The sequence below is a fragment of the Canis lupus genome, unplaced genomic scaffold, assembly GCF_011100685.1.
Source record: "Canis lupus familiaris isolate Mischka breed German Shepherd unplaced genomic scaffold, alternate assembly UU_Cfam_GSD_1.0 chrUn_S265H425, whole genome shotgun sequence".
Lineage (NCBI taxonomy): Eukaryota > Metazoa > Chordata > Mammalia > Carnivora > Canidae > Canis > Canis lupus.
In genome coordinates, this window is record NW_023331195.1 from 10733 (window position 1) to 32214 (window position 21482).

General features: G+C 41.5%; 1 long non-coding RNA gene across 1 annotated transcript; it reads left to right on the plus strand.

The window, feature by feature from the left end:
- Nucleotides 1-1261: 1261 nt before the first annotated feature.
- Nucleotides 1262-21178, plus strand: LOC119879092. Its single transcript, XR_005387331.1, has 4 exons — nucleotides 1262-1474; nucleotides 12698-12886; nucleotides 16488-16574; nucleotides 21088-21178. It is a non-coding gene; the product is annotated as an uncharacterized LOC119879092 (long non-coding RNA).
- The last annotated feature ends 304 nt before the right edge of the window (nucleotides 21179-21482 follow it).

Sequence of the window (21482 nt, forward strand, 5' to 3'; positions counted from 1 at the left end):
CTTCTCTCCAGCTATCATTTATTTCCCTTAATCTATCCTCATGGTTCTTTTGTTTGTTTCTTTTTTCCTCAGTTTCCTCTTTGCCATGAACTTGTCTTCTATGTCACTCACTCGTTCTTCCATCTCGTTAACCCTCGTCGTTAAGATTTCTAGTTTGGATTGCATCTCGTTCAATAGATTTTTATTTTCTGCCTGATTAGATCTAAATTCTGCAGTCATGAAGTCTCTTGAGTCCTGTATGCTTTTTTCTAGAGCCACTAGTAGCTTTATAATAGTGCTTCTGAACTGGCTTTCTGATATTGAATTGTAATCCAAATTTTGCAACTCTGTGGGAGAGAGGACTGTTTCTGATGCTTTCTTTTGAGGTGAGGTTTTGCTTCTGGGCATTTTGCTCAATGCAGAGTGGCCAAAAAAAGTTGTATTGGGAAAAGGAGAAAAAGAGAGAAAAAGGAAAAAAGAGAAAAGAAATAAGAAAAAAGAAAAAGAGAAGAAAAAAAGGGTGGGAAAATCAAACAAACGAAAAAACCCACGGGGGAGTATCTTCGGATTCTGTATACTTTAAGTCCCTTGACTTCCTCTGGATCTTGTCCGTCTAGCTGGTCTTCTGGGGGAGGGGCCTGTTGTGCTGATTTTCAGGTGTTAGCACTTGGGGCTGCTCTGCCCCCTGCCTGGTGCGGGCTCAGTGGGGGTAGTTTACCCCGTGAGGCCCCGGGAGGAACAACCACTGTGATGGGGGCCAACTCTGCAGCCCTGGAGTCAGCTCCCACAATAACTAAGGAGCTCTCCATCTGCCAGGAGGGGCATGGGAGCCCCCGGGTTCCAGGGGTCACGAACATAGGAAATGGGGAGAGCGTGCCAAGGACCAAGGACAGAGCTCCGAAAATGGCTGGAGTGCCCCCCCCCCTCAGTGGTCCGGGCGCAGCATGGAGGCAGCTCGGGCGGAGGCTCCGAGGGGAGGGGACTGCTTGGCCACGGGAACACCTCGGAGGCATCTTAGGCGGCAGCGCTGCACGGAGGGTCTTCTCGGCCCCAGGAGCATCTCAGGAGTGGCTCTGGCAGAAGCTCCATGGGGAGGAGGCTGTGCGGCCCCTGGAGCAGCTCCTGAGTGGTTTTCATGCTTTTATATCAGCCCAAGTGCATCAGAGCGCCCTTCTGTGATGTCACGCCATGCCTTGGCCAATTACGGAGGCTCCGGGGTGGACTGGATCAGGTGGCCAATCACCATGTAGCTCAGGTGGGCGATGTCAGACGGCTTTCTCATTGACCCCCGATACCGTTGCCTAGAAACAATTTTAAACGGAAAACAGAGTAGGAGGGGGAAAGATGGTGGAACTGTAGGGTCCCCAAGTCACCTGTCCCCACTAAATTACCTAAATAACTTTCAAATCATCCTGAAAACCTACAAATTCGGCCTGAGATTTAAAGAAAGAACAGCTGGAATGCTACAGTGAGAAGAGTTCACTCTTCTATCACGGTAAGAAGACGGGGTTGGGGAAGAAAAATGAAACAAAAGGCATCCAAGTGGGAGGGGCCCCGTGAGGACCCGGGCTAAGGCCACGTCGAGTGTCCCCAGGACACGAAAGCCCCGTCGTAGAGAAGCAGGGGTTTCACCAATTTTCCCGGGAGTTGAGCAGGATCCCAGGAGGCGCCAGGATGCGCTCAACCTACCTGGGACAGTAACAGAGCACCAGCGCCCCAGCGAGAGCGGGCCCCACATCGCGCTGAGCTCCCTAAAGGGCTGCAGCGTGCATATGGCAGGGCTCTGGAAACTTGAGGCGGCTCAGGCAGCGGCTCCACTGGGAGGGAGCTGCACGGGCCTGGGTGCAGATCGGAAACGGCTCAGGCAGGGGCTCCACACAGGGGGCGCGCCGCCCTGGGACCTGCTCAGAATGCGCTGGGGCAGAGGCTCCACATGGAGGGGGCTGGGAGGCCTAGAGCACGATTCCAACAGCTCAGGCCTGGGAGCACAGTGCTCCAGGGACACAGCCCAAGATCCAGCGCCTCCCCCTCGACAGGCAGAAGTCAGGAAGGCTCAGGACAGCAAGGACACTCTTGCCGCCGGGTTGCCCCAAGCTGGGCAGATCAGCGGCCCCTGCCCCCAGAGCATCCAGGCTTCTGCAGACTGCAAGCTCCATAGCTAACTGCGGGAGCTTACTCCAGGGCTCCAGAGCTGGCCGCCTCTACTGTTGTTGTTCCTCCTGGGGCCTCACAGGATAAACAACCCCCCTGAGGCCCACAGTGGCCTCGAGGGATAAAGAGGTTAAAAACTGGGATCCCTGAGTGGCGCAGCGGTTTGGCGCCTGTCTTTGGCCCAGGGCGCGATCCTGGAGACCCGGGATCGAATCCCACCTCAGGCTCCCAGCATGGAGCCTGCTTCTCCCTCTGCCTGTGTCTCTGCCACTCTCTCTCTCTCTCTGTGTGACTATCATAAATAAATAAAAATTTATTAAAAAAAAAAGAGGTTAAAAACCTTTCACTGAGCCCTGCACCAGGGAGGGGGCTGAGCAGCTCCCCCAAGTGCTAACACCGGAAAATCAGCACAACAGGCCTCTTCCACAGAAGACCAGCTAGACGGACAGGGGGAAAAACAAATTATGACCAAGAAGCACTGGAAAGTTCCAGGGGAAGCCGAGGGATTTACAGTATAGAAAATGAGAGGATACTCCCCCTTGTTTTTTGTCTTTTGATTTTGGTTTGCGTACCCCCCCCTTTTTATTTTATTTTATTCTCTTTTTCCTTCTTTTCTTTTTTTCTTTTTACTCTTTTTTTCTTCTTTCTTTTTCTTTTCTTCTTTCTCTTATTTTTCTCATTTTCCCAATACAACTTGTTTTTGGCCAATTTGCACTGAGTATAATGACTAGAAGGAAAAAATCACCTCAAATAAGAATCAGAAACAGCTCTCTCTCCCACAGAGTTACAGAATTTGAATTACAATTCAATGTCAGAAAGCCAATTCTGAAGCACAATTATAAAGCTACTGGTGGCTCTCAAAAAAAAACCGTGAATGATTCCAGAGACTTCATGACTGCAGAATTTAGATCTAATCAGGCCAAAATTAAAAATCAATTAAACGAGTGAGTGACATAGAAGACAAGTTGATGGCACGGAGGGGAACTGAGGGAAAAACGAGAAAACCACTAAAAGGTCAACAGGATAGTTTACTGGAAAAAATAGTAGCCTCAGAAAGGAAATCTACGTTTAACTGGTGTTACTGAGTGTCTCAAAAACGGACAGAGCCTAGAATACGTATTTGAACAAATCATAGCTGAATACTTCTCTAAATTTGGGAGGGAAACAGGCATTCAGACCTAGTAAATAGATAGTTCCCACCCCAATATCAATAAAAACTGCTCTACACCTGGCATTTAATAGGGAAACTTGCAAATTCGAAAGATAAAGAGAATTTCCTTAAAGCAGCAAAAGACAAGTAATCTCTAAATTTTGTGGGGAGAAGTATTAGCATAACAGGAGAACCCTCCACAGAGACCTGGAAGGCCAGAAAGGGCTGGCAGGATATATTCAGTGTCCTAAATGAGAAGAACATGCAGCCAAGATACTGTATCCAACAAGGCTCTCATTTAGAATAGGAGAGATAAAGAGCTTCCAAGATAGGCAGAAACTGAAAGAATATGTGACCACAAAGCCAGCTGTGCAAGAAATACTAAGGGGGATGCTGTAATAGAGGAAGTTCAAGGGAACAATCCACAAAAAGGGACTGAATAGGTATGCGACAGTAAATATATATCTTTCAATAGTAACTCTGAGTATTAAAGTGTCTTGCTCTTAGACTACATTGAATGATAAAAATACACAATCAATTTTATTCCAAATTAATATTCCTTAAGTTAAACCGTATCCATACTCCACAAATTTATAACGACAGATTTTTAAAACATGCTATATAATGTGCTAATGTAACCATTTCTTATAGGCCACTGAATGATAAATACATTCAAAAAAGAGCAAGGAGACTTTAAAAGATGAAAGACTGCAAATTTCTGTTTGAAAACTTTAAGCATATTACTTTAAGATATGCTCGTCTTCTAAAACATGTAAATTAGTTCAACTGTATAAATCAGTTAATATGCTATGCAAGGTAATCAAAAGAAGCCCCAGAGTAATACAAGAAAGTTATTAATAGGGGGGAGGAGCAAGATGGCGGAAGAGTAGGGTCTCCAAATCACCTGTCTCCACCAAATTACCTAGAAAACCTTCAAATTAAACTGAAAATCTATCAATTCGGCCTGAGATTTAAAGAGAGACCAGCTGGAATGCTACAGTGAGAAGAGTTCGCGCATCTATCAAGGTAGGAAGATGGGGAAAAAGAAATAAAGACACAAAAGGCCTCCAAGGGGGAGGGCCGGGCGAGTGGTCCCAGGACAGGAGAGCCCCGTCCCGGAGGAGCAGGAGCTGCACCGACCTCCCCGGGGGAAAGGGGCTCGCGGGGAGGTGGAGCAGGACCCAGGAGGGCGGGGATGCCCTCGGGCTCCCGGGGACACTGACAGACACCTGCTGCGCCCCGGAGAGCGCCCCGAGCTCCCTAAGGGCTGCAGCGCGCACGGCGGGACCCGGAGCAGCTCGGGGGGGGGGGCGGATCCGCGGAGGGGGCTGCGGGGAGGGAGCAGCTGGGGGGCTAGGGGGGCGGCTGCGGAGGGGGTGCGGGGCGGGGGAGCAGCTCGGAGGGGCTCGGGCAGAGGAAGAGGCTCCGTGCGGAGGGGGCTGCGCGGTTCCAGGAGCAGCTCGGAGGGGCTCGGGCGGCGGCTCCGCGGAGGGGGCTGCGGGCGGGAGCGCGAATCCAACAGCGCAGGCTCCGGAGCACAGGGCGCCGGGACACAGCCCAGGATCCGGCCTCCCCCGGGACAGGCAGAGGCCGGGAGGGCCCAGGACAGAGGACGCTCCTGCCCCAGCTGAGCAGATCAGCGGCCCCGCCCCGGAGCCTCCAGGCCCTGCAGACGGAGTTCCTGCCGGAGCTGAATCCAGGTTTCCAGAGCTGCCCCGCCACTGGGGCTGTTCCTCCTGCGGCCTCACGGGGTAAACAACCCCCACTGAGCCCTGCACCAGGCAGGGGCACAGCAGCTCCCCCAACTGCTAACACCTGAAAATCAGCACAACAGGCCCCTCCCCAGAACACCAGCTAGACTGACAACTTCCAGGAGAAGCCAAGGGACTTAAAGTACACAGAATCAGAAGATACTCCCCGTGGTTTTTTTGTTTTGTTTTGTTTTGCTTTTTGATTTGTTTCCTTCCCCACCCCTTTTTTTCTCCTTTTTTTTCTTCTCTTTTCTTTTTTTTTTTCTTTTTTTTTTTTCCTTTTTTTTCTTTCTCTTTCTTTCCTTCTTTCTTCCTCTTTTTTTCTTTTTCCCAATACAACTTGCTTTTGGCCACTCTGCACTGAGCAAAATGACTAGAAGGAAAACCTCACCTCAAAAGAAAGAATCAGAAACAGTCCTCTCTCCCACAGAGTTACAAAATCTGGATTACAATTCAATGTCAGAAAGCCAATTCAGAAGCACTATTATACAGCTACTGGTGGCTCTAGAAAAAAGTATAAAGGACTCAAGAGACTTCATGACTGCAGAATTTAGAGCTAATCAGGCAGAAATTAAAAATCAATTGAATGAGATGCAATCCAAACTAGAAGTCCTAACGACGAGGGTTAACGAGGTGGAAGAACGAGTGAGTGACATAGAAGACAAGTTGATAGCAAAGAGGGAAACTGAGGAAAAAAGAGACAAACAATTAAAAGACCATGAAGATAGATTAAGGGAAATAAACGACAGCCTGAGGAAGAAAAACCTACGTTTAATTGGGGTTCCCGAGGGCGCCGAAAGGGACAGAGGGCCAGAATATGTATTTGAACAAATTCTAGCTGAAAACTTTCCTAATCTGGGAAGGGAAACAGGCATTCAGATCCAGGAAATAGAGAGATCCCCCCCTAAAATCAATAAAAACCGTTCAACACCTCGACATTTAATGTGAAGCTTGCAAATTCCAAAGATAAAGAGAAGATCCTTAAAGCAGCAAGAGACAAGAAATCCCTGACTTTTATGGGGAGGAGTATTAGGGTAACAGCAGACCTCTCCACAGAGACCTGGCAGGCCAGAAAGGGCTGGCAGGATATATTCAGGGTCCTAAATGAGAAGAACATGCAACCAAGAATACTTTATCCAGCAAGGCTCTCATTCAAAATGGAAGGAGAGATAAAGAGCTTCCAAGACAGGCAGCAACTAAAAGAATATGTGACCTCCAAACCAGCTCTGCAAGAAATTTTAAGGGGGACTCTTAAAATTCCCCTTTAAGAAGAAGTTCAGTGGAACAGTCCACAAAAACAAGGACTGAATAGATATCATGATGACACTAAACTCATATCTCTCAATAGTAACTCTGAATGTGAACGGGCTTAATGACCCCATCAAAAGGCGCAGGGTTTCAGACTGGATAAAAAAGCAGGACCCATCTATTTGCTGTCTACAAGAGACTCATTTTAGACAGAAGGACACCTACAGCCTGAAAATAAAAGGTTGGAGAACCATTTACCATTCGAATGGTCCTCAAAAGAAAGCAGGGGTAGCCATCCTTATATCAGATAAACTAAAATTTACCCCAAAGACTGTAGTGAGAGATGAAGAGGGACACTATCATACTTAAAGGATCTATTCAACAAGAGGACTTAACAATCCTCAATATATATGCCCGAATGTGGGAGCTGCCAAATATATAAATCAATTATTAACCAAAGTGAAGAAATACTTAGATAATAATACACTTATACTTGGTGACTTCAATCTAGCTCTTTCTATACTCGATAGGTCTTCTAAGCACAACATCTCCAAAGAAACGAGAGCTTTAAATGATACACTGGACCAGATGGATTTCACAGATATCTACAGAACTTTACATCCAAACTCAACTGAATACACATTCTTCTCAAGCGCACATGGAACTTTCTCCAGAATAGACCACATATTGGGTCACAAATCGGGTCTGAACCGATACCAAAAGATTGGGATTGTCCCCTGCATATTCTCAGACCATAATGCCTTGAAATTAGAACTAAATCACAACAAGAAGTTTGGAAGGACCTCAAACACATGGAGGTTAAGGACCATCCTGCTAAAAGATAAAAGGGTCAACCAGGAAATTAAGGAAGAATTAAAAAGATTCATGGAAACTAATGAGAATGAAGATACAACCGTTCAAAATCTTTGGGATGCAGCAAAAGCAGTCCTAAGGGGGAAATACATCGCAATACAAGCATCCATTCAAAAACTGGAAAGAACTCAAATACAAAAGCTAACCTTACACATAAAGGAGCTAGAGAAAAAACAGCAAATAGATCCTACACCCAAGAGAAGAAGGGAGTTAATAAAGATTCGAGCAGAACTCAACGAAATCGAGACCAGAAGAACTGTGGAACAGATCAACAGAACCAGGAGTTGGTTCTTTGAAAGAATTAATAAGATAGATAAACCATTAGCCAGCCTTATTAAAAAGAAGAGAGAGAAGACTCAAATTAATAAAATCATGAATGAGAAAGGAGAGATCACTACCAACACCAAGGAAATACAAACGATTTTAAAAACATATTATGAACAGCTATACGCCAATAAATTAGGCAATCTAGAAGAAATGGACGCATTCCTGGAAAGCCACAAACTACCAAAACTGGAACAGGAAGAAATAGAAAACCTGAACAGGCCAATAACCAGGGAGGAAATTGAAGCAGTCATCAAAAACCTCCCAAGACACAAGAGTCCAGGGCCAGATGGCTTCCCAGGGGAATTTTATCAAACGTTTAAAGAAGAAACCATACCTATTCTCCTAAAGCTGTTTGGAAAGATAGAAAGAGATGGAGTACTTCCAAATTCGTTCTATGAGCCAGCATCACCTTAATTCCAAAACCAGACAAAGACCCCACCAAAAAGGAGAATTACAGACCAATATCCCTGATGAACATGGATGCAAAAATTCTCAACAAGATACTGGCCAATAGGATCCAACAGTACATTAAGAAAATTATTCACCATGACCAAGTAGGATTTATCCCTGGGACACAAGGCTGGTTCAACACCCGTAAAACAATCAATGTGATTCATCATATCAGCAAGAGAAAAACCAAGAACCATATGATCCTCTCATTGGATGCAGAGAAAGCATTTGACAAAATACAGCATCCATTCCTGATCAAAACTCTTCAGAGTGTAGGGATAGAGGGAACATTCCTCGACATCTTAAAAGCCATCTATGAAAAGCCCACAGCAAATATCATTCTCAATGGGGAAGCACTGGGAGCCTTTCCCCTAAGATCAGGAACAAGACAGGGATGTCCACTCTCACCACTGCTGTTCAACATAGTACTGGAAGTCCTAGCCTCAGCAATCAGACAACAAAAAGACATTAAAGGCATTCAAATTGGCAAAGAAGAAGTCAAACTCTCCCTCTTCGCCGATGACATGATACTCTACATAGAAAACCCAAAAGTCTCCACCCCAAGATTGCTAGAACTCATACAGCAATTCGGTAGCGTGGCAGGATACAAAATCAATGCCCAGAAGTCAGTGGCATTTCTATACACTAACAATGAGACTGAAGAAAGAGAAATTAAGGAGTCAATCCCATTTACAATTGCACCCAAAAGCATAAGATACCTAGGAATAAACCTAACCAAAGATGTAAAGGATCTATACCCTCAAAACTATAGAACACTTCTGAAAGAAATTGAGGAAGACACAAAGAGATGGAAAAATATTCCATGCTCATGGATTGGCAGAATTAATATTGTGAAAATGTCAATGTTACCCAGGGCAATATACACGTTTAATGCAATCCCTATCAAAATACCATGGACTTTCTTCAGAGAGTTAGAACAAATTATTTTAAGATTTGTGTGGAATCAGAAAAGACCCCGAATAGCCAGGGGAATTTTAAAAAAAAAACCATATCTGGGGGCATCACAATGCCAGATTTCAGGTTGTACTACAAAGCTGTGGTCATCAAGACAGTGTGGTACTGGCACAAAAACAGACACATAGATCAGTGGAACAGAATAGAGAATCCAGAAGTGGACCCTGAACTTTATGGGCAACTAATATTCGATAAAGGAGGAAAGACTATCCATTGGAAGAAAGACAGTCTCTTCAATAAATGGTGCTGGGAAAATTGGACATCCACATGCAGAAGAATGAAACTAGACCACTCTCTTTCACCATACACAAAGATAAACTCAAAATGGATGAAAGATCTAAATGTGAGACAAGATTCCATCAAAATCCTAGAGAGAAGAACACAGGCAACACCCTTTTTGAACTCGGCCATAGTAACTTCTTGCAAGATACATCCACGAAGGCAAAAGAAACAAAAGCAAAAATGAACTATTGGGACTTCATCAAGATAAGAAGCTTTTGCACAGCAAAGGATACAGTCAACAAAACTCAAAGACAACCTACAGAATGGGAGAAGATATTTGCAAATGATATCAGATAAAGGGCTAGTTTCCAAGATCTATAAAGAACTTATTAAACTCAACACCAAAGAAACAAACAATCCAATCATGAAATGGGCAAAAGACATGAACAGAAATCTCACAGAGGAAGACATAGACATGGCCAACATGCACATGAGAAAATGCTCTGCATCACTTGCCATCAGGGAAATACAAATCAAAACCACAATGAGATACCACCTCACACCAGTGAGAATGGGGAAAATTAACAAGGCAGGAAACAACAAATGTTGGAGAGGATGCGGAGAAAAGGGAACCCTCTTACACTGTTGGTGGGAATGTGAACTGGTGCAGCCACTCTGGAAAACTGTGTGGAGGTTCCTCAAACAGTTAAAATATACCTGCCCTACGACCCAGCAATTGCACTGTTGGGGATTTACCCCAAAGATACAAATGCAATGAAACGCCGGGACACCTGCACCCCGATGTTTATAGCAGCAATGGCCACGATAGCCAAACTGTGGAAGGAGCCTCGGTGTCCAACGAAAGATGAATGGATAAAGAAGATGTGGTTTATGTATACAATGGAATATTACTCAGCTATTAGAAATGACAAATACCCACCATTTGCTTCAACGTGGATGGAACTGGAGGGTATTATGCTGAGTGAAGTAAGTCAGTCGGAGAAGGACAAACATTATATGTTCTCATTCATTTGGGGAATATAAATAATAGTGAAAGGGAATATAAGGGAAGGGAGAAGAAATGTGTGGGAAATATCAGAAAGGGAGACAGAACGTAAAGACTGCTAACTCTGGGAAACGAACTAGGGGTGGTAGAAGGGGAGGAGGGCGGGGGGTGGGAGTGAATGGGTGACGGGCACTGGGGGTTATTCTGTATGTTAGTAAATTGAACACCAATAAAAAAATAAATTAGAAAAAAAAAAGTTATTAATATATATTATAAGTATTATGTTTCCATTTATTATTTATTAGGTAATATAATAAGTTATGTTTCTATGATGCTGTATTTGTTTTAAAGTGGATATCTTTCAACTCTCAGATAAGAAAAACAAGGAGAAAAACAGTGTTTTTTTTACAATCATAAATCTAGTCAGAGATATTCTACTTGTAAATCTTTCTTATTTGTATTTCTATAGCCTATGGCTAAATGGATTTTTCACTTTTGGTTTAGACAATGTGGAAATAGGTCAGGTAACAGGACTTTCCCTTGTTAGATCTCCCATGTACGTCTGTACATAGGCTCAGAGTCAGATCATACACACACTTTCTGGAATAAAAAAATATGGATCCACTGAAGGATTCATAACTATTAGACCTGAGCTTCACCCAGAACATCTGTGCCCTCCTGGGAAAGTGTCCTTAACATAGTTCTGGTCCTAGTGCTTTCTTGCAAGCTGCAATTAGGAGGGCTGTCTTACTTCTACTAAAAATGCACATTCCAAAACGTAGCCTGTGGCAGCCTGAGGGATGATAACAGAGGATGAAAAGCAGACAGTGTACCTTGCTTGGAAGTGTGGCTTCTGCTTATTTGCTTACTCCAAGTCCTGGAACTTGCCAGCACCAGTCTTTAAATTCTGTTATTTCAGGGCACCTGGGTGGCTCAGTGTTTGAGCATATATCTGCCTTTGGCTCAGGTCGTGATCCCAGGGTCCAGGGTTGGAGTCCCACATCAAACTCCCCGCAGGGAGCCTATTTCTCCCTTTGCCCATGTCTCTGCCTCTCTCTCTGTATGTTTCTTATGAATAAATAAATAAAAACCTTTAAAAAAATGCCTCCTTTTGAAGTACCAAGCTCTTCTACAAAACAGTATATGAAAACTGGAAATTACAGAAAGTATGTTTCTGGCACTTGCATGAAAGAAACTTACAGAAATGTCCTTGAGGGAGAAAAAATTATCAGGGATATTAAATAATGAATTAAAAAAATGGGGATGAAACCTTGTATTCATGGCTCTTCGTGAAGATAAAACTGAAATGCATCTATATATTAATATAAAGCAATAACATAAAAAATAAACTGTTTAATATGATGGATGATGTTGCTTTGCTAAAGTCACTACAGGTGTTAGGTATACAGTAGAAGATGGAGCTCCTGACACTCTCTTCTAAGATTAGTTTAGACATGGAACTGTACAGAAATTGGGGTGAGGGTAGTAATGTATGAGACCCTTACAGTTGATTTCTGTTTGCTCTGGAGGCTGAGGGAATGGAAAGAAATTAACGTAAATGACAATTTCAGAGGAGATTCTGGGTTCCTGGCTGCATGTAAGGTATGTAAAAAGGAGGAATCTCAACTACTCTTAAATTTGAGAAACTTTTTTAACACATTTAAATCCTGGGCAAAAAGAGTGCTTTTGTTGTAGAGTTTCCAACAGTAAGAAGATCAGAGTGAGTCATGGCATAGGCTGAATGTTAGTTGATCCATTTAGGGCAACCTTTTCCCAACTGTGTTTTATAAAAGGCCAAAGCACAAAACAAAACAAGTGTTCTATTGGTTCATCCTGGTGTAAAGCTGACTATCAAATTATTTATCAACATTTATCTGATTTAGTGAATGAGCCTATTCAAGAAAGTCTAGTATTGGAAAAGAAATTATTTTTGTAGAAAGGCCATTCACTGACCTTTACCATTTTTGAGAAGTTTCCATTGACCTACTTCAACTACTTGGGGGCAGCAAGTTGACCCTCGACAGAATTTCTTACCATGAAATTAAACATATTATCCCCCAAAATGTGATTTGTGTGGTGAAGTTTAAAATCTGGGATTTATTTATGCTCCAGGATTTCACCCAGTTGCTCCAACAAAAAGTTTTCACTCAGTCTACCTCTAGTGTTTTGGGAAGGCAGATGACTTCTACTACATGGGGTGACTCAAGGGATATGTCCCTTTACTGTACTCTGCTTTAATTGAAGAAGGAACCTACGAAACATTTAAACTGCCAAGAGTTTCCTAGGAGACTGCCTTTCCTTCTGATATTGCGTCTAAATTGTCTGATTTGCATACAGCCTCCAAAGTAATATACAATTTTCTGGATTTAAAAAAGATATTCTTTCCTTTGGCTAAGAATATATACTATGAACTGAATTTTATCTCCCCTCCTCCCCTCCCTAATGAATATGTTGAAGCCCTAACCCTCAATGTCACTATATCTGGAGACAGGGCCTTATTGGAGGTAATGTTTAAATGTGATCATAAGGGTAAGACTCTGATCTTGATAGGATTGGTCCTTATAGGAAGAGACACCAGAGACCTTGCTCTTTCTCTGCCATATGAGGACAAGTGAGAAGACAGCCGTCAGCAAGCCGGGAAGAGCACTCTCACGCGAAACCCATCCTGCTGGACCTTGATCCTGGACTTCTAGCCTCCAGAACAGAGAAAATAAGTTTCTGCTGCTCACAGCACCAGTCTGCAGCCTGAGCTGAGTAATACAATAAGTTAGGGTATCAAGGGTAGGGTCCATGTTAGACTTGCTCATATTTTTTAAAAGATTTTTCTATACATTCATTTGAGAGAGAGCAAGGAAGAGCAAAGAAAGGGGGGAAGTTCAGAGGGAGAGGAGACACCGAGAGTCCAATGGACTCAGGGCTCGATCCCAGGACCCAGGGATCGTGTCTGAACCAGAGGGAGATGTTTAACTGACCTAGTCACCCAGGCATTCCTAGATTTGCTCATTTTTTAATCCCAGAGCATTTTCAGTGCCTATTAAATAGTAGGTGCTCAAAAAGTCTTTACTGAATAAACAAATCTATAATTGAATCCAAAATACAAAAGTTAGTCAACAGATAAGCATCTGAATTCTCTTTGAGTAGAACTGGTTTCAGATGCATTCTCTGGCTAGTTTATTAGATTGTATATGGGCAGCATGGACATTCAGTGTAGAGCCAATCCCAGGTTCTTCTTCCCTTTCTATCTGCCCCTTTACGTTTTTCCTCCATTTGACTATGTAGGTGTTCAGAGAATGCAGCTTGGGATCCAGACTGCCTGGGCCCAAGTCCTGGCTCTACCTCTCGTGACCTCAGGCAAGGTGGTTAACTACCCCATGTGCCAATAACAGCATGTGTAAAAATGGAGATAATTATAGTACCTATGAGGAGGTTGCTGTGGGAATTAAACTGATACATGTCATGCTTAGAAAACAAATAGTGAGCTCTCATCACTCATAGTTATCAATTATTCTTAAACCTACTTTAACCAGAGATCTAATATCTCCTTCCTTTTGTACCTTCAACCTCTATACTGGCTCCTTCCCAGCAACATTTATATATGAACAAATCTCCCGATTTAGAAGATAAAAAATTCTCCCTTGACCCTTTACCTCTCTTTGCCTACAGGCCAGTCCTTTCCCTCTGCTTTTACATTTTTTTAAAGATTTATTTATTTGAGAGAGAGAGAAAGACATGTGGATGGGGTGGGGTAGGGAAGAAGGGACAGAGGACAGGGGAGTGGGACAGACTTCCACTCAGCAGAGAGTCCTATGTGATGCTCCACATGGGGCTCAATCTCCCCACCCTCCCCTACCAGGAGATCATGACTTGAGCCGAAACCAGGAGCCAGAGGCTTAGTGGACAGAGCCACCCAGGTGCCCCCACAGCCACTTTTCAGACCAGTCACATATACCACCATCATCATTTTCCCAGGTTGCAACCCTCAGTATATTTCAGTTTCACATCTCAGATCCCTGCCTACACTTCCTCTTCCTGAATATCTTGGAATACAATGGTCATTGATTCTGTTCTTAATTTGCTTTAATTTCAAGCTCAATCTAATGATACTGAACACATCCTCCTCTCTCTCTTCTGTTGTCTTCCAAACCACATTCTCTGGACCACCTGCTTATCTGACCATTTATCCCTGCATCTCTTGCAGACTTCCTCTTATCACTTGCTTTGGGAGGTCCTCAAGGCTCTGAGTCTACAGTCACTTCTCAGCCAACTGCATCTGCTTCTCTCCTTCTCCTTGCACAACCATCTAATCACACACACCATCTGCTGGGTCTCTTACGTGTCTCTCAGATGTATTATGCTAGTCCATCTCCACCATCAATCCTGGCCCAGCCCAGCATCCATCTCTCACTTTTTTAAAGATTTATTTATTTTTTGTTCATTCATTCATTCATTCATTCATCATGAGAGACATACAGAGAGAGGCACAGACACAGGCAGAGGGGTGAAAGAGGCTCCCTGCAGCAAACCCGATGTGGGACTTGATCCAGGGACCCCGGGATCACAACCTGAGCCAAAGGCAGATGCTCAACCACTGAGCCACCCAGGTGCCCCTCTCACTTTTTTGTATAATAGCCCCATAGCTGGCTTTTTCTATTTCTCATCTTGTCTCTCTCGGTTTCCTTTCAAAAATGCAAAGAGGATCAGTCCTTTGTCTGTTTGAACTCTCTAAGTAACTTGTCAACACCCTTAGGAAATGGTTCTCCTACTCTAATGTGCCAGGAAGGCTTCAGGACCTGCCTTTTGCCTACCTTTCTAGCTCAGCTCTCACTCACCCTGCTATACTACTCTCTTAATCTATACTCCATGGGCTTTGAGTTACTCAGTGTCTAATACTCACTCTTGCCAGGACCTTTAGCATCCTGGACCCTCTTTGTAGAGTTTTGCCACCATGTTCTTCAGTCTAGGTGGCAGTCTGTTATTTCTCCTCCAATAGCATCTTTCTCTGACATAAAATTTTGTTTTAAAATCTGTATCTTTGCTCCATGAGAAGAAGAATTATCTATGTCTCCTTTGGCTTTCAACACACAATACACATTTAAATATTTGTTGAACAGGTGAGTGAATTATCCCTCCTCAATTTTCCTTATGCTCATTTTAATCCTTTGGTTCAATTGCTTTGCTCTGTATGATGGTAAATTTTATGTCTTAACTGGACGGAGGCAAGGATGCCTGAATATTTCATCAAATGTTCTGAATATTTCAGTGAAGATATTTCTGGCTGACATATAGTATATAAACATATATATTTAAAGATTTCATTTTATTCCTGAGAGACTCACAGAGAGACAAAGACATACACAGAGGGAGAAGCTCCCCCCTGCAGGGAGCCTGATGCAGAACTCGATTCCAGGATCCCGGGATCATGATCTGAGCAGATGCTCAGTGACTGAGCCACCCAAGTGCCCCGAGTTTAATATTTAAATCAATAGATGAGGTAAAACAGATTGTCCTTCCTAATGTGGGTGGGCCTCATGCAATCGCTGAAGTCCTGAATAGAACAAAAAGACTGACCATCTCTGAATAAAAGGAAATTATTCCTGCCTTATTGCCTTCTAGCTGGGACATTGGTATTTTCTTGCCTTCAGACTCCAATTGAAGCATCAGCTCTTCCTATCTTGAGCCTGCCAGTCTTGAATTGAAGGTGCACTATTGTTTCTCATGGTTCTTAGGTCTTTGGGCTCAGACTAGAACTTGCACCATTGGCCCTGCTGGGTCTCCAGCTTGTAGACTCACCCCACAGGTCTCAGGACTTGTCAGCTTCCATAATTGTATGAGCCAATTCCTTATAATAAGCCTCTCTCTTTGTATATCTCTATCTATCTCTGTATCTATCTATCACAATATCTGTCTACCTATACATAATATCTCCTATTGGTTCTGTTTCTCTGAAGAATCCTGACTAATACAATCTGTCAATAATATTTGGAGTTGGAAATATACCAAGAAGTGATCAGATACATAGATAATAAACATAAATGTTTACCACCTGTCACTAGCAGCAATTTTCTAAATATAACTAAGTTTGAATTTTGTTTTTCTTTTTTATTCAAAAATTGCCAAAATCCAGAAAGTCATCAGCAAAAAAACCAACAAAAATCAAGACAGGTATCAGTAAGCTGCAAACTGAGCAAGACAGTCTTTAGGGAAGTGTCATGTAGTAATACTTATACCACCAACTAGTTCATGTGCACGTCGGTTTTTTAAAATTCATATTTCCAAAATAACATTTCAAAGGGTACTTAGGGTCTATAAATAGCTTACAAATTTTAATCTATAATGTAGCTAAAATCTCTTATAGAGTTCTGCACCTGACAAAAGAAGTTGCTGAACAGATGAGGGAAGGAGAGGAGAGATTAAGCAAATTCCACCTAATTCTAGGCACGTGGTGAGTCTCGTGTATGTTCCATAAATTAATGTCCTGTGTGGCCATGTAGCCATGTGGCACATTCCTAATTCCTGCTTCCACTATTGAATTGTCTGACATGAAAGCTCAGATAAGTTCATCATCAACAACAAAATTTGAGTACGGCTCTGTGCTAGGTTCTTTCCTAACTGTGGAGAAAACATAAGAATGACAAATGCTCATTCTCAAAATGAGAGTAGGAAAATCAGAGGAATGAAGGAAATGAAGAGTGAATTCAATGGTCGATTCTCTGTTCTTCACTCAACTTGCCTTCATTTCTCCATCATTCACCTTCAAGCCAATTCATGGAGTATGGGAATAGCACAGATCCATGCCAATTATTTTTATACAAATGTGCATATACACAAAGTGATCATGGGCTTAACAGCAGTTTACAAGAGACTTGGGGTGTTTGGAGAAATAAAAGTTCAATTGAAACAATTGAAGTGGGGTTAACCTGGGATGCACAGTCAGTTGAACATCAGTCAGACTCTTGGTTTCAGTTCAGGTGGTGATCTCAGAATCTTGAGATCACAAGCCTGGCTCCATGCTCAGTGCAGAGTCTTCTTAGGACTCTCTCTTCCTCTCCCTTTGCCCCTCCCCTACCCCCAAGCTTGCTCCCTCTCTCAAATAAATAAATCTCCTTAAAAAAAAAGAAAAGAAACAATTAAGTGGTCAGAGCTGCTAAAAAAGCTAATAGTTCTTAATGTTGTTCCCATTTGCAGAAATAAAGTGCCCTGATTGAAGTAGATAATAATTTTCTTTTTTTTTTTTAATTTTTATTTATTTATTTATGATAGTCACAGAGAGAGAGAGAGAGAGAGAGGCAGAGACACAGGCAGAGGGAGAAGCAGGCTCCATGCACCGGGAGCCCGATGTGGGATTCGATCCCGGGTCTCCAGGATCACGCCCTGGGCCAAAGGCAGGCACCAAACCGCTGCGCCACCCAGGGATCCCGATAATAATTTTCTAATTGTACACTTTATTATCTATTGCTGAAAGATCTTGGATATTTCACCTGGAGTAAAACAATTAAGACACACTTGGAAACTTTCTTCAAACCTTTGGTCCTCTTTCTATGGGTGAAAAACTTGGGAAAAGTGTGAAAATTACAGATATCTCTTACTGTTAAGAACTTTCTAGCAACTAAAACAATAGAACAAAGAAATGATACTGACTCAGCTCTCTTGGCCTGCGAGAGCTGAGTAAGTATCATAATCTCATTGGATGTGATCAAGAAGAGAGTGGACGACACCTGTAAAAGAGGATCTAGAAAGAATTATTCTACTGTCTGGAAGTTAAATTAGATGACCTTTAGTTCTCTCCTCAAATTCTGAAACTCCATGGTTTTATTTATTTTTATTTCCCTAAGATTTAATTTTTTTTAAATTAATCTCTACACCCAATGTGGGGCTCGAACTTACAACCCCAGATCAAGAGTCACATGCTCTACCAACTAAGCCAGCCGGGTGCCCCTGAAATACCATAATTTTAGGTTTTAGTAAGTTGTGGACTGTTTACTTGTACATTTGTAGAGACTTTAAAAGCACATTATTAAAACTTTTATAGTATGTCCAATCACATCATTACACATGCAAAAAAAAAAAACCCTCAGAAAATTTGCTGAATAAATGTTAACATAATAAAGTACACATTTGATACCTCACCAAACTAAGGGTGTACAGTATTTCATGAACTCAACATTTTCTTTTAATTCAAATCTTACATGATATAAAGACCTAGAAAAACATTGGTAATCTGAATTATTTTACATAGAAAGATAATCCATGGGCTCTCTAAAGCTACTGAATACTATCCTTTTCATTATATCTCCTATTAATGCCTTTATTATTCTTTTGTTTCTGTTTTGTTTGTTGAAAATATCCTCATTACAAGTAAGAACAATGATAAATTTTGTTAAATATTTGCTTTTGAGTACTTAGGATCTGAGTACTTGCTCTGATGTACTCCAGGGAATTTTCTTATTTATTTTATCTTCCTGTCCATTCATTGTTTCTAATAAAAGGTTAAGACTAAAATAGTTCTCCCTCAGAAATGTACAACAGCATATTTAATTTTGCTTTAGTATCTAAAAGTTAGTGGGTAATCAAAATGAGATGATGTAAACTTTCTGCATATTCTTCTCAATACCATTTTTCTCCAACAACAACTACCTTTCAAATATTTAAAGTTCTGAATCTGAGATCCTGTGAAACAAGTCTTATTTTCATCATGGATCTTAATAATATGTTAATAAAGTATCTCAGATATAACTGTCTGTTGGAATCCCATCAAAAGTGGAGCTAGCTTTCCCTTTAATATATAATTCTCTTCTTCTGATTGGCATCTTTCATCCTTCCTGGCTAGCTACTTGCTTCTGTGACACCTGTGGCCTCTCAATTCCTTTCTTAATGCAGCTGTTTAGGCCTGCCAGAGGAAACTATCAGGAAAGTCCCCCAGTTGACATTCTGTAGGTAGCCCTGAGAAGCAACCAAAGGCTTTTCCTGGGTCCAGCCACATTGAGACTCCAGCAACCCAAGCAGGGTCCTTACCATTTAACCTTCAACTCCTCTATCTACAGCCAATGTTTCTTTTTTCCTCTTTCTTTGAAATAATGTCAATTACTCTCAAAGTTCTCAAAGCCTTGCTGCTTAGACTCAGTGAATGAAGGCATCATTTGGAAAGATGTAAGACCATACGTATCATGATAAAAGAATGAAACACTGATTTTTTAATGACAAGAAAAGAGTGTCTTATAAAACGTTTCATTCCAATACACAAGCAATGTATTAAGCAATACATTAGCAATGTGCAATACACAAGATATGTTAGCTCCTGAAAGCCTTGAAAAAAGCCTTTTCCTTCACTGACAGAGAGTGGGTTTTATCAGCTCAGCTGTTGACAGCTTTCCCCTCATTCAGTCTTTGCATGATGAAAAACATAATTAATACTGCCTTGAATAGTCCAAGCTGAGTTGAGAAACCATCTGTCAGAGATGTCATGTAAGTAATTCCTGCCTGGGATGGAACTGGATGTTAACCAGTTTAACCAGCTTTCTTTCAAACCTGGACTCTCCTTAACCATGGTAAAAATTCATTTTTTCCAAATGGGAAAGTTGGTCCATGTGATGTTTGCATTCTAATGGAGTCATTATAAGACGAAAATCAAATCTTTCTGTATGTCAAAGACCAGTCCCTCACTCCCACCCTTTCTTTCTTTCTCTTTCCCTCTAAGGGCTACCTAAAAATAGACCATTTCTGCAAAGAGAATTTAAAAATTAAGGGGAAAAGTCTCTAAATTTATGTTCTCTTTATATTAAGAGAAAAAGTCTCAAGGGAAAAATTCGGTGCACTCATCCCAGTTTAATTTACAATTGGGTTGCTAGTGTCTAGAAGCCACTGCCTCTGTGATGGTTTCATACCTCAATGTTAAAAATCAGAATGAGACAAATTCTAATGAATAGAAGTCCACACAAACAATTGCTGCTTTTGTTGGTTCCTCTGGTACCAAGTCTAAGAATAGAAAGAAAATAAAAAACCTGGCAACACAACAACATCATCTTTTACAGCCATCTTTCTCTTCAGCATAAACTGAGGCATGTGTTTGATGGAGGGAGGGAAAGAGTGTTTCTTTTATTTCCCCTCAGTAAAGGAGCTTAGTTCCATTAAACAATGTTGGAAAACATATTGGAGATAGTATATTTAAAATTAATTTAAAATCTAAAGTGTTTTTAATGCCTTTTAATATAAACAAAAATTGATTTTATTAAAATGCTTTCAGATATTACAATACAATGATTTATTTATCACTCCAAGTCTGTAGCATGACTATAACTTCCTTTCTAAGTATATTGATTTTTAAGTGTATTATGGAAGTGGAAAAAGAACCAAAACAGTCTACCAAAATTCTTCACCAGCCCTCTTAAATAGAACCAGGTCCATTATGTCAATGGAGTCTATTTCAAAACAGTATGGGAAAATTAGTTTTTCAAAAGGATAGGATTAACCAGTTAGAAACATTCATTAAATAACAAAGGACAGGTCATACTTTTCTAAGTTGTGTTTTGCTGAGTTGAAACATGAAATGTCAAATATTGATAAAATATTCAAAGTTAAGTACACCAAAATGTCTGAAATATTGATATGGATTATCAACCTTTTCGAGTCTTTGCAGAACCTAAAAATGTCCTTGTTAACATGAGAAACTTAAAAGATCATATTTATCTGTAGATACAGTGCCCAGATAGAATTGATTTAAAATTTAAAGCACCTTTAGAAGAAAATTGCAGTGTTGTTGAAGTTAAACATAGAGCAAAAATCATACTTGTTACTTTTCTTCCATGTTTTCTGTTCAGGACTCCTTAGACTTTAAGGTATTTAATCCAACTCAGAATAAATGTTGGTGCAAAAAATTTAATTTTAACTTTTGGGGCATTTAGCTCTCACAATGATGATCCTTCCAAATGCTAGTAACAATAATTATGTATTTTTCCTAGCTTGTGATATAAGGTATCATGCCTCTTGGTGTATTATTCTTCGATCAAGATTGCCTAACTTCAAATGAAGAACTCCACTTCAGAGCTCTGCTTAATATAAGACTATTACCTGAGGAATTATTACTAGGCTGATTTTCAGTTATGTGTCCTGGTATTAATAAATCCTTGTTATTTCCCATGGAATAGAGTGTTTTTGTTACTAGTGCCTGGTTTTTAGACATCTACACTTGCATTTGTGATAGTGAAAGGGAAGAGCAATACAAACTGTAAGGTGAAATCCGTAGAAGATCCAAAATCATTGCGGTCAGTAGACAGAGGCATGACAGTGTTGCTGTTAAGAACAGACCCTGGAGTACAGAGTACTTGGATTCAGGTCTAAATAGCTGTATGACTTG